At 39.3% G+C, this 13589-nt stretch overlaps 1 protein-coding gene across 1 annotated transcript in view; it reads left to right on the forward strand.

The window, feature by feature from the left end:
* Positions 1 to 2087: 2087 nt before the first annotated feature.
* LOC110827831 (uncharacterized) overlaps positions 2088 to 13589 on the forward strand; it is a 350935-nt gene continuing 339433 nt past the window's right edge. The window contains exon 1 of the mRNA XM_087341458.1: positions 2088 to 2653. The gene's annotated coding sequence lies outside the window, so the exon portion shown is untranslated. The remainder of the gene's footprint in view (positions 2654 to 13589) is intronic.

A 13589-nucleotide genomic window follows, 5' to 3' on the forward strand; every position in this document is an offset into this window, starting at 1 on the left:
TTGGCTGGTGGAAACATATTAAGAAAGGAGGCAAGTGATAGAAGAAGTCGATCCCAGAACACAGAGAGCAAAACTGTGCGTGGTGATTGGTGGTCATTCGCCCTGACAATTGCCTCATTCCCCTCGAAGCAGGTGATTTACAGCTCTTTGATGACGAGTGGCAGGCGAAAGGGAGATTACGAGATCAAACGAGAGCCAAAGTGACTCATTAAAATTCTATATCATGTTTTGGCGAACATCGGAGGTAACATGGCATTTAGCACCACTGGCTAGTTCAGTTGACAAAATGTCGATAAATAAACTACGAATCTATTATCAGAAGCAATTTAATTTGAACAGAGAGAAACTATATATTTATCACTCTCTCACAAAATCACAAGGAAAAATAAAAATATTTTAGAGACAAATGAGTAGGGCGATTATATTTAGTTTATTTAACAATGCTTCTTCAACTACACAGGTTGCGTAGTGCCACATGGGAGGATAGTTGTGACATGTAAAATGAGCTGAATGCAAAAGTTAATCGCATGTATAATAATAAAGACCTGAAGACGGAAATTAAACCAGATTCCGAAACATTGTGTAGTTCAGATGTACATTAGACCGGGGGGCGGGGAATATTTTTAAAACGGCAGTTTGCAGAGACAATTTACACAAAATTAGAACAGGTAATGAAGTTTCTTTTAATAAAATTTGCCACGTCAAAGAAATCTTTCAAGAACACAACGTTGTCACATTGCAGAATTCTTAAATACACATTTATTGTCCAGATAATCAGACTAATCACGTCTTAATAAACGATAATAAAGTCGGTTTATTCTTGACGTCGGATCATTTGGAGAAGCTACTTGACGCTAACGACTCTCTATAGAGGTAAGTAAACAAGGAAAGTAAAAGCTACACAAATTCATAGATTCGGCCTCAGGAAGCGAAATAGAACTCCGTCAGATCAAAATTCTCATCTAGATCTACAGCTTTCGAAAGGCTGGACGAGTATATGAAAATCAAAAGACGTGGTGATTATTAGACAGAATGTAACAATTTTAACCAAATAGGGTCTAATTTATTACGACTTGAAGCAAAATATGTTCAGAATTTTGCTGTGGTTGCTGAACAGCTGTCACACTATCAGCATCAGCCACTGGAAAAAAGCACTCACACACAGGGACATGGAAAATACATACAGACTGACAGTAGACACTTCCATCGATATATTTTATGTAACTAGTCAACCCTTTGAAATATCGTCCTCACTGAGAAGCTGACAGTCCTGCAGCTGGTCATTAATTATTTATCTTTTATAGCACCAAACCGAAAATTTCCATACCGTGTTCATCAGAATTCATAATTTGTTTGTGACCTACGTCAGAAGAGGCCAGTCCGCACTCTTCACCCTATTTAAGATCCGTTTTAATATTATCATTTACCCTACGCCTAATTCTTCCGAGTGCTCTGTATTTTGTACGAGTTTCTTATCTCTCCATTGTGTGCGAAATTTGCAGTCCACTTCATCTTACTCGGCTTGAAACTAATAATAATACTTTTTTGACGAAGTGTACAAATTTACAACCTATTTACTGCGTAATTTTTTCTTTTACTTTGAATTTCTTGTCTCCCAGTTCCAAGTATTACCTAAAGTATCCTGTTTTTATACGCACAAAATACGATTTCTTCCCCTAGGTAATGAAACCAATGTTAAGTGCATCTAAAATATAATAATTTTTAAAAGTCGTTTAGCATGTGTTCCATACACACAAACTTCACACACAGGAAAAAAGAAATATGTAACGTAAACAATTAATCCACTTTTACATACCCCATTTAACGTCCGTACTTTTCAGCCGGGTAAAAAGAAATATATCAACAACAAAAACAAAAGAAGACAAAGGTATAACAGAAAACACACGACAACAGGCTCCGTGGGCCATGGAATCATTCATTCATTCAGAGAGAGAGAGAGACGAACAACAGTCTGTACCAGATTATGATGCTCCCATAGTGGAGGAGCATCGATCTTTTAGCGCGATGCGGTGTACGCCCGGACTAGCTGCTCGCTGCTGCTGGCTGCTGGCTGCTACTATGGCGTCGCTAGGTGCGCGTTCGCTCGCTCACTCGCACGCTTGCTCACTCGGCTTGTGACAGTAGCGGGAGGACAGCGGTAGTGTGACGTGATGCTCGGCAGCTGGCATTCGCCTCTCTACATCAAGACATACATTTCATTCCATGTCATCGCGGTGTTTCGTGGATAATGTTTTAAAATGCTTGCAAACGCAAACCGTTGCTGTTCTGAAAAAGAAGACATGTCAGTGCCAACAAAACAGAATGTCTCGACACTTTCAATGTTTCGATTTTTATCGATAGAGTCTATAACAAATGAGTAGTGACGTATGGTGTAGATCGGACAGTTTGAATCGCTTTGATGTGAATAAAGGTTACTGATTTATCTTCGTTACACACTGTTATATTTCAGCGGATATTTTTGTACGTAAGAAGTGTGTTAAAAAGTTAATGTTGATTACAGTGAAATTCATAAGTGTTTACATACCCAATCTGACGAATTTATAAGTGTTGAATTCAGAAACAAGTGACACCTGCTTGGCGGGAGACAACACCGAAATGATACGCCTTTTCGTTGCAGGATATGGAATACACGGTGAGTAAAATAAAGTAAACTTGTGGAATTTGTTTGTAGGATTTGTTGTTTTTGTGTAAAGTTACCATCGTTGTCTCTGCCACACATTGCCTCTGTCGACTTTCATTCTTTCTGCCTGCATTTTCTTCGTCCTCCCCCGGCCGACTCCTTACCGTCTTCTCTGTTTTACATGATGAAAACCCAGTACAGATCCTTCAAAAAGATTGTCGGACACACACCACACATACAGTGGGCCCATATGCATGCATTTTTATGAGTCTCTCTTCATCATTTCTTTAGAAACGAGGTTCCCAAAGGGAATGGGACAGAACGAGGTTCGTTGGACCTTTCATACTGATTAACAATGCTATTGTGATTCAGCCTGGCTCTTGTAAGGGAGGCGCGGGTTAATCTCTGTTGTTAGAACCAGACGCATATATTTAATTAAAGCTCTTTGTTGTCCTTTTATTGGTTCATTTAACGATGCTTCGTCAACTTCGTGGGCTAGATCGCGTCTAAGGACAGGAAGATTTGTGAATGATGAATAGCAGTAGGGCAGAACAAAGTGGGGTTATGTTAATCGTGCTGTGTCGTGATTAACAACCATGAACTTATTAAGGTCAGACTTTTATATTGTTTCTCAGTCTGTTGGTTGTTTATTTAGCGACGTTCGAATAATAAGATGATACAGAGTCGAATAAAAATATAAAAAAGTGAAAAAATAAGCTGGCGAAGTTGTGTTTAGAATAGATAGTGGCCGATTTTAAGGAACTGCCCAAGAAAATTTTCTGGAAAAGACTGAGGAACGTAATAAAACTGTGTTTGAATATTGCGTTTTCCCGTCTGGTATTCGTGGAGCTTTCACGAATACCAAACCGTACTGTTAAGCACAACGCAGAGACCTTCGGTGAGTTACTTATACGGATAATTATTAGTATTTGATTTTCTAAGCTCTCTTTTTTGCAGTTCTGTACTATTAATGCGGGACTCCGATTATAATTTTTATAAATTTTAGGCCAATCAGAAAAAATAAAGGAATTGACTATTTTTTGTGAGTCAGCTTTCTCAAGATAAGGTCTATTGGCGAATTCTTGTAAACAAAGGTTATGAGCTTTTCCGGTTACATAAAAGGCGTCTTTTTGATCGGCTGAGCGAATATTAGTTTGTGGAGAACTCTGCAAGATATTTCTGACGTTTTATCAAACCCTGTCGAAGGAAAGCTCAACGCTGCTTGTTCGGCGATGCACCTGCCGTACGCCTTCAAGGTTTCCCACAAAATAAACGGCCGTGCGTAGGTTTTAGTACAGTTTTCATCCTGGTAGCAGCATCGAAGTGTGAGATGCAGCTGGATGGAACATAAAGATTTTACTGTCTGACTACCATCATCCACAGTAAAATCACCTTAAAATAGACTACACGGTGAGGGCGCTCCAGAAAAAGAATTATTTTCATAACCTGTACTCATTAACGAAATTGTCCGACCAGCTGGTTACCTCATTGATCAAGTAGCTCTGAAGTTGTTCTTTATAGCCTGAGCCAATTACATTCAATGGTTCGTACACTTTTATGACAGGCCCATGTGTTTATCACGACTGTCAAGTCGTTGTGTATTTATAACATTTTAACATTATGAAAACTCTATGATCATACGAATTTAAATTTTATGTTCTATGAGGCTGGATTTGCACCAATCTTAGAACATAATACACGTTGAAAGGTTATAAATTTTAAAACACCTGAAATGGTACGATGCCTTTAGTGTCCCACGGAAATCGGTCAGAATGCTTCAAGCGACATAACATATCGTGATAAAAGTCTGTTTCTCTTTGTAATTCCAGAAGTTCTTGAACGCTGGTTTGAACTCATTCTTCAGAATCGTTCATCAGTAACTGAAATCAGGCCTAATAATTACACTATTATTATAATTATTTCAATCAAGGCCATAAAGATGACATAAACTATTTATTTTTATTTAGTGTTCTGTCTGACGACAGGTCCATATGAACAGGATCCTTCCATCCTTTTCTCGGACTGGGACCTGTTCATATACGTTCTTGGCAGATGATCCAGAAGTGGTTTGCCATTGCCTTCTTCTGTGTGTGAATGGAGTAATTGTTGGGATGCCACGGAGAAACCGGGGAAGCCCCCGGAGGAAAACTCCGTGTTGCCTAGACCACGGCCTTGCCCAACACAAGTTATAAATTCGGGCACCGCCGGGAATCGAACCCGAGACCCCAGGATTCTATTCGTTTGTTTATCAAGAGTGCAGTTAAAAATTTAAAATAATTGTTTACGCGAGATGTTAATGACATTTCGTTGCAAATAGCATTGTTAAGCGAAACGAGAAAGTTTGAGCAGAATGTTTGGAACTGAACGGGTAAAATAAAAGGCAGAATTGAGAGAAAACACAGCGACGAGCTTCATAATTTGTACTATTCACTAACACGAAATAAAGGATGATACGATGGGTGTAACTTGTAGCACGAATCAGAACGAAGAGAAATGCCAGTCGGAAATCCTGAACCGCTTAGGGGACGTAGTAGTTGGAGGATTCCACTAAAACGGATCTTAAATAACTGGGGCATGAAAGTGCGGACTAAATTAATTTGGCCGGGGATGTCTGTTGGCGAGATATTGCGATCGTGGTAATGGACGTTCTGGGCTCCGTAAAAGGCGGACAGAGCAACTGTCAGTTCATCGAACTGGGCTGTGTTTTCATGTACTTGGTTTTACTTATGCTGTGCACCTATAAAGTTGTACATTTCGGTATTTCGGATGTCTGTACAAGAATATCCAGCGGTCCTCTTTATGAATCCCGGGTAGAGAAATTTTAATTTGTTGTCTTCAGTGTTTGTGTTCGCACCTCGCCCCGGGCATCGTGGGATATCTGTAATTACAGTAAGCGAGTGTTTAATTACCGTTTCTTGCTTTGAACTCTATTTTGTTTGCGTTTAGTTTGCGTAAACACGGACGGAGGCGAGAGACAATTGTCGGTGTTTTGTTAATTAGACTGGGGGCATGTGAGCGTCGAAGCAAGCGACCTGATTTTCTGAACAAATGCTCAAAGATGCACGCTTACGTATATAACATAGGCGTTTTTTTAATTCTCAGGAGCCAAACTCCCTGGGTTCGACACCTATAAAACGAATAATAAATGTCGTACTATATTCGGAGGTAGGTAAGGACATCTACCGACGCTTTTAATAAAATCTAAACGTTTCAAATTAAAATTCTTTAAACAGTTTTCTGAGCCAAATTTCTGTAGGTGTTTCCTGTTTCTTTCAGACGTGAATGACGTGTACCTTATTATACCACGAAAAATCGATGTTTGCTGCAATTTATTTAAGAAATTCCTAATCTTCCCGTCTAAATGCATCAAACGACTGGAAAAGTGCACTCAATATAGAAATACCCACTCCTTCCATGTGCGTTCTTTCGCGCTTTCAATTCTGAATGTTCTTTGGTGTTGTTAAAAGTGTTCTGGAGTTGTGCGCCGATAGTCGTAGATCGAATCCTGATTGTTCCGGAATTTTATTGCTTGCAATTTTAAGCGCATTGTTATTATTTGCTTTGATGTCGTTATTGTTAGTTAAACATGGACTTTCTTTACGTTAAGTTTGTTTGACATAACCTAAAAGATTCGCGTAAGATTGCCTTATGTTTAATACAGCTGTCTAGATAAAATTTGTAAAATTTTAGAACGTCCTTCGGAATTTAACGTTTGATGACGACCTTGTGAATGTGGCGATAATTTCGTTCTATCTCGTACATTTGTTCGTCCGCCATGTTGTACTTCGCGATCATGGGAAATTAAATGTCAACGGTATAGGGAGCCTGTAATGACGTAACGTTCATAACAAACTTTTGTCAAAACCTTCCTGGCCGGACAGAAGGACTGCATAATCATGCAAAGAATGAAAAAAGTATTTTACTTTACTTATTGTTTTATGTGTGTGCGTGAAACTTGGTCCGTCTTCGTAAGGAAGGGAAGAGAATTATGGCGAATGGGAACAAACTGATAGAATTATTTTGACTCAAGAAGAAGGAAGCAGAAATTGACAACAGATAGGCTTCATATTATGGTGTTAGAAGGTTGCTGAAATGGCTTATTACGTTTTAGAGTTTATTTGTAACTTACTCAACGAGGTTCTCAGTAGCTCAAAATGTTAATTGGAAAGGATGTGGAAGGAAGCGGTCGTGGCCTGACCTGATACATTTGCCTGTACAGATTTATTAAAATCACAAAAAGTCAGGTCTTCGCATTGAGATTTGAACCCTTTACATCCCAATTATGAAGCAGGTGTAATAATCCCTCGACCACGACCCTCGGTGGCAAGTTATAGGAATACTTCAACGTATTAAAGAAGCCATTTTGTTGACTATCTCGTGATGACTTGAAACTGAGTTTGTCTCTTGAAAAAAAAAAAAATGAAAGTCAGCCTCCGCTGTGTTGAGTCTACAGGAGCAGCATTGTGATCGAAGACGGTTCAACCCACAATGCATCGCTCATTTTAACAACGAATAATGCACTCTAGCGGAGAGTGTGGTAGTCAAGTCCCTTTGAAAGGACCACTTTGCACTTCGACCTGGCTACTCCTTCCTCGATGTCACTGCATTGGCGTAGCTTTTAATAAAATGGCCTGCAAATTTTTACATAGTCCATCAATATGTCAGTCCAAATATGGCGTGAATTTTTTACATTTTTTTATCTGGAGTTATATAAGAAGCTAACTTTGCAAATTTTCCGCTGAGGCGGCAGTGATTCAGATAAAAGTCTTTGAAAATATGTGTACTGGTGTAATTAAGACTATGCCATCGTGTTTTTTGACAGCAGAGTGACAGGTGTTTATTTACAGACGTTGGAATCACACTTTTTTAACTTGTTCCAAAAAAAATGTATTATGTTCAATTAACGACGAGAAGCCCTGCAAATTGTCTTTTCAGAAACATTTTATATATCGTTCACTCTCATTTGATTAAAAAATATGTCTACAAATAACATTCACTGGAAAAAATAAAGAAAATGTCGGATTTCTAACACTCGAAACAGGGTGCCCAGACATAATGAGCACTTGGAACTATTTTGAACACGCACAAAGTGAAAAAGTGTTAATAATCGTAAGTCACTTCAAAGAAACAGGCCTGTGTTTTCAAGATCTAATAGCCTTACAGAATGGTTAAAAATAAATTGCCTTACTGAGATGTTTTCGTTTTACTGCGCACAATGGTATCGGAAATAAATAGTAATTAAAACGAAACGAACATTTTTTCGCAGTTGGTTATTGACCGGCTAACACTCCTGCTTCCTGCGCGGGAGGTCGAGGGTTCGAATCTCAGCCAGGAGATCGGCTATCCTGAAGGAGGTTTTAATGGTTTTCCTCAGATATTCCAGGAATGTCCTGGAATATTACCTTAAAGTAGGCCACGACCACTTCTTTGTACATAACTTTCTGATTTATAAGTCATTAATAATTATACCAATCGATCGAAAATAGTCTGAGCTACTGATAGCAATAATAATTAAAAACTAGTAAATACATACATACAAATAAACATTGAGTGGCCACAATTATGTAGCGTGTTTCATAACGATGGATAGGCCGTGTATACACGTCGATTATTTTAAATCTATATTGTTCTGTAACGTACTTGGGGGAATAATTCTAATTGTATTATAATTATTTATGATAAATTTACATATTGTCATCAACATCTCGGATTTCCTAATTAAATTCTTCTATGGGGTTTAAGGGGAACAAAATTCGTAAACTTTATTCTTACATTTGTGATATACGGTCGTTCGCCTTATCGTCTTGTAATTAGAGTAAGAAAATGAAAAGATTTTTCAGAAATCTTCAGATTATTTAGGATGAAGATGGCAGTTTCCTGGGTTGTTGCGCCGTGTAGATTGGTAGAAGTTTACCGACGTTTCACAGGTCTTTGCTGCCTCCATCATCATGACGATGAGAAAGCTGCACCATGATGATGGAGGCAGCAAGGACCTCAGAAACATTGGTGGACATCTACCAGACTTCACGGCGCAACAACCCAGAAGACAGCCATATTCGGACTCATCGCCATCAAAACCTCAAATCCTACTTAATTAGGATGATTACTAAATTTTGAGTCGAAAGCAAGCGCTCGTGACCTATTTTAAGGCACTGTCCCGGAATTTTCCGGGAGGGACCGAGGAGAAACACAAAAAAACTTCGGTCAGTATGACCAGTCTCTGGCCCGAGATTTGAACCCGCGAGGTTCATTATAGGCCGCGACGTTTGGCAGAAACTTCTTGATATACAGAAGATAACATTTTCATTAAGTAACGTCATAAAGCAGAATTCTTTATCAGTTAGTCAAAAAATCCACCCCTTTCCCCCACGAAACTGTAGGTTCATTTCATTAGCATTACCACAACAATCCACCACTTGTCCATATCTGAAACCAGGTAAATTTAGTACACGACCTTTGGAAATGTTTGCAAGATTGTGTGATGGGGGCGGGGTTCGATTTGTGTGGAGAGACTTGGCATTAGCAATGCTGAATCTTCGCAGACTAAGTAAAGCAGTTAACAAGGGGAAAGAAACACATAAATAAAACTTCTAAAGCTCCTCGTTATGCAATTGCACCCATTCACTGGTGCTTGAACATGTAAGGACATTGCCAACCTCATACGTCGGATGTTACCAGCTGCGTTGCCCATTTCCATATTTCCTGATTAGGTCATTAACTGTGTTGGAGAAGTAAATCATGCTACGTTAAAAGCGTATTTCAGCGTAATGATGAAGTGTGGCCACAGATGTGAGCCGAACCCATGCAGAATTATAGGGGAGACCGAGGCTAGTTGTTATAAAACTTTTCTCGATTATGCATGCATTGTAATAATAATTGAGCATAACGACGGTGACATACGTGTTGTATAAAATAGTATTTTGTCTGGTTTTATTATTAACAAATTTAATATTTCGTCGGCTGCAGGTTCTCATATGCTCTGCCCGCACAAAGTCGCTAGCAAATGTAACATTGGTGCGTTTTGTTACAGTTTGACAACTGACCCATCGTTTGTTGCAACAACTTCCCCCTTGTTGCCCCATTTTGTTTCCCGTTAAATTTTTGGAACAAAGAAATGTCTTCTAAGTTAAGAATATGCCATCGTAATATCTGCATATTTGTTATTCAGGTACCATGAAACCTGTTTGAAAAACTTAAAGCAGCTCGTAGTTAACAAGCATAAAAAACAGAACAATTTACTTGGGAGACAAAGACAATTTTTCTATCATCCACAAAAACTGTCGAGCGATTGTAAAGTGGGAGGGTAGGAAGGGATGAAAGAGGGAAGGAAGGAACACAGTGAGGCTTCCATCTGTTGGTTATTGGAGGCACTAAAGCTGGCGAATTTTTTAAATTTGAAAACGACGACTTTCCCCGTGTACCAACTAGCCCCGCTCTCCCCTACATATGAAACTTTTATCTTTTAGGCTAGTCAAGAAATCTCCCGCCTTATATCATTCATTACCGTGTTCACAAAAGCTTGCCACCAGACAATATCATCACCCGGATTAATATATTCCAACCCTAATATCTTATTCCTTTCAGGACCATTTTAATATTATCCACCACTTTATGCCTCGGTCTCCCTTTAGGTTTGCCCACTACAGTTTTGTATTAATTCACCTTTCCCGTTCGTGTTACTTACCCTCTTTTCTTGTTGTTCTTGATCTGGTTTGCTTAATAGCGTTTTCGGGGGTCACAGTGGTCGCGCTGTCTTGAGGAGCGAGACTTAGACCGCTCGAACTCTGGGGTCATGGGCCCCATTTATGTTGTTCCTTATCGATAGAGGTCCTTCGACGGGGTCGATCCTCCGTCCAAGGAGTAACGCCTGATATGTGGTCGTATTTCAGAAGTAGTTCTGAAATGGAACAGGTTATATTCTTTAAAAGCTTTGAAAGGAAAATGAGTGCAAATTATAAAGTTCCTAAATGTGCAAATCTTCCAGCTTTATGTTGGTTCCGCCCTGCTATGTGGAACTGGGAGTTTGCATGAACTTCTGAGTCTTTTGTTAACTGCGAAATAAAATTAATGTCGGAGCTCTTGTTTCGAGAGGGAGCTAAGATCGATGTGTTTTGTTTCTTTATGAGGCTGCGAGGTTTAAAAGTGTTAGTGTAGTAATTCTGTGTTGCGGTTTATCTCGTGGAAAATGATGTAACAGAGGTTTAATGGGCAGAAGAGGTTGTGCGTCGGTTATTCAGCTTCAAACGTTCTGCATTCAAACCCCGTGTATGCGGGTTGCTGGGGCGGAAAGGCGCGAGCATAATCAGAAGAGCTCCTAATGCAGTGCCGGTGGGGAAATACGTCTTTAAGACACTTGTGCGTGTTCACGGGAGGAAACACAAAACCGGCCGCTCTGTGGGAAGCAGAGAGACGCTCGAAGCACACGAGGAATTGCTGTATAATGGATATTATGAGTGGAGGGCCTTGCCCCAGCAGCTACTTGTTTGGCAGATGAATCGTAGTTCTTCCTTTCGGGTTCATAACTTCGACACATCGCTGGAACGAATGGAGAAGAATTATACGTACTGATATGTAAGGTCACGAAACGTAAAGATTAAATCAGTCGTTTTAAAAAAAAAAACTTTATACCAGGAAACTCAGTTCTTAGGAATTAAAAAAACAAGGTTTCTGCAACATTTATTAAGCCTGGTAAAATACCGCAAGTCATGGAGTAATTATCTAGGTTCGTAGTAAAGTTTTGTCTTTAATTGTGATTATACACGGTGGTCTAGCGGTTAGAACGCTAGCCTTGTAATCCTGGGGTCTCGGGTTCGATTCCCGGCGGTGCCCGAATTTATAACTTGTGTTGGGCAAGGCCGTGGTCTAGGCAACACGGAGTTTTCCTCCGGGGGCTTCCCCGGTTTCTCCGTGGCATCCCAACAATTACTCCATTCACACACATAAGAAGGCAATGGCAAACCACTTCTGGATCATCTGCCAAGAACGTATATGAACAGGTCCCAGTCCGAGAAAAAGATGGAAGGATCCTGTTCGTATGGACCTGTCGTCAGACAGAACACTAAATAATAAATATACATGCCCACTTATGTTCAGAAGATTTCCTATTTTAATTCTGAAATAAGGCTCTTAAACTATTGACTGTGTAGCTGGTTTAAAGGAACAATTTTATTATGTCACAATCTGCCATAATTAAACTTTATTTACTCACACGTTTTCCTTTATCTTAATCATATCCGTGGTATCTGAAACAGTTGTTAAGACGAACTGTGATATTCTGAATCAAATTAATTCTGATCTTTGTTTCCTTACTTAAACTAACCACCATTTATATCTATTATGTATGCGTATATTTTGTACAATATTTTAGAGTTTTAACTACAGACCAATAATTGATAGTTGAAGTCAAGCTGGTTGGTAAAAACAGTAGAAATACTGTAGATCATTTTGAAACACTTAAATACTCGGTTTAAAATAAGACATACAGAATTTTTGCTCAAAATGACTCATATAACATCCTGAAATTTAACAAATTTTTCATAGAACAAGCTTTGTGAAGCAGTCCAGCGTATTGCTGCTTTACCGGTTTGAACAAACAGTGGTGGCACACCTGCAAACAAAACTTTACCGTGGTCAGCCAATTACGAACACGGAGGCACCTTCACGGTCCCCTGCTGGCTTTCCCTGTCTTTGATGTATTTTTAATAAATGTAATATTATAGTTGAGGGGATTACGCTCTGTGTTCGTAACAAAGCTGAACATTTCAGAGCACGCACAGTTTCGACGCATGCGCCTGTGACTCTGTTTTTGTTCATTTGGTTGCAAATGCAAATATTCTGAGTGTGAAACTTAGGGAACATCACAATAGTTTGATGGGGTTTGAGAACTGAACGATGAGGACAATGTTTGCACCTAATAAGGACGAAGTGATAGAAGGAGCAGAAAATTGTAAACGAGGTGTTTCTTATTGACTAATCCTTACGTATTTGTTACGGTGATCAAATAAAGGCATTTGATGTGGGTAGAACATGAAGCAGGCGTGGAGGAGATGATAATTGTATACAAAATTTCAATCGGAAATACCAAATGAAAGAGATAAAATTTGGTGGTTACTGGTATGCAGAAGGATAATATTAAAGTGGTTCACTGTTTAGAATGTGAGTGTGGATAGGAATCGTCTGGCTCAAGATGGCGTCCATTGTGAAAGATGGATAATTTCTTGACCTGTTGATTAATTATCAGCTGCTCTAGGACATTGTTCCATTTATTTTTAGAATTCCCTGCGTGATAAGTAGACTTGTGGTCTTGTTCAACATTTCTGGACACACAGATTTATATTACTGGCTTGTGAATTACAAATTCCCTACTCTGATTTCAACTTCATTACTGGTTTCTGCTGTGAAGGGTTTTGCGTGATGGACGATATCTGTGCTCACTGATAATGAAAGCTTCCGTATGTCTGCATCATCGGAAAACTCTCCCCCTCCACCGACATATAACCACCCTGCCCCATGCACTGTAGCTGGTTGGAGCGTTAAACTAGATGACAATGCAAGAAATTCTCTTGCGGTCAAATGGGACAAATTGCTCATTTGATTTACACATTCCTCTTCAAACTCCTGTTTTACAAGCTTTGTTCATCCGATAATTCGAATTGTTGTTTCATCTGCTAACGTTCTGTTGCGTTGTGCGTGAAGATACACGCAGGATGAATGATGAGGGTGGAAGCGACTGTGGTTCATGCGAGGTGTCATGGTTTATCTGACAACTCTTTTCGACTACATTTGTTTCACAGTGAAAAATGATGCTGTGATATTGAATTGATGAGGAGGAAGAGACATCTGACATCCGGTTGAAAGATCACCACTTTATTTAGCATGCGGTACCATAATCAACTAAACAGAAAATGGTTTGGAGAAATGCATTTTATAATAATAAAAATATGCAGGA

This window comes from Zootermopsis nevadensis, unplaced genomic scaffold (genome assembly GCF_977971745.1).
Source record: "Zootermopsis nevadensis isolate Lab colony 2312 unplaced genomic scaffold, Znev_1.0 Znev_ptg000003l, whole genome shotgun sequence".
NCBI lineage: Eukaryota > Metazoa > Arthropoda > Insecta > Blattodea > Termopsidae > Zootermopsis > Zootermopsis nevadensis.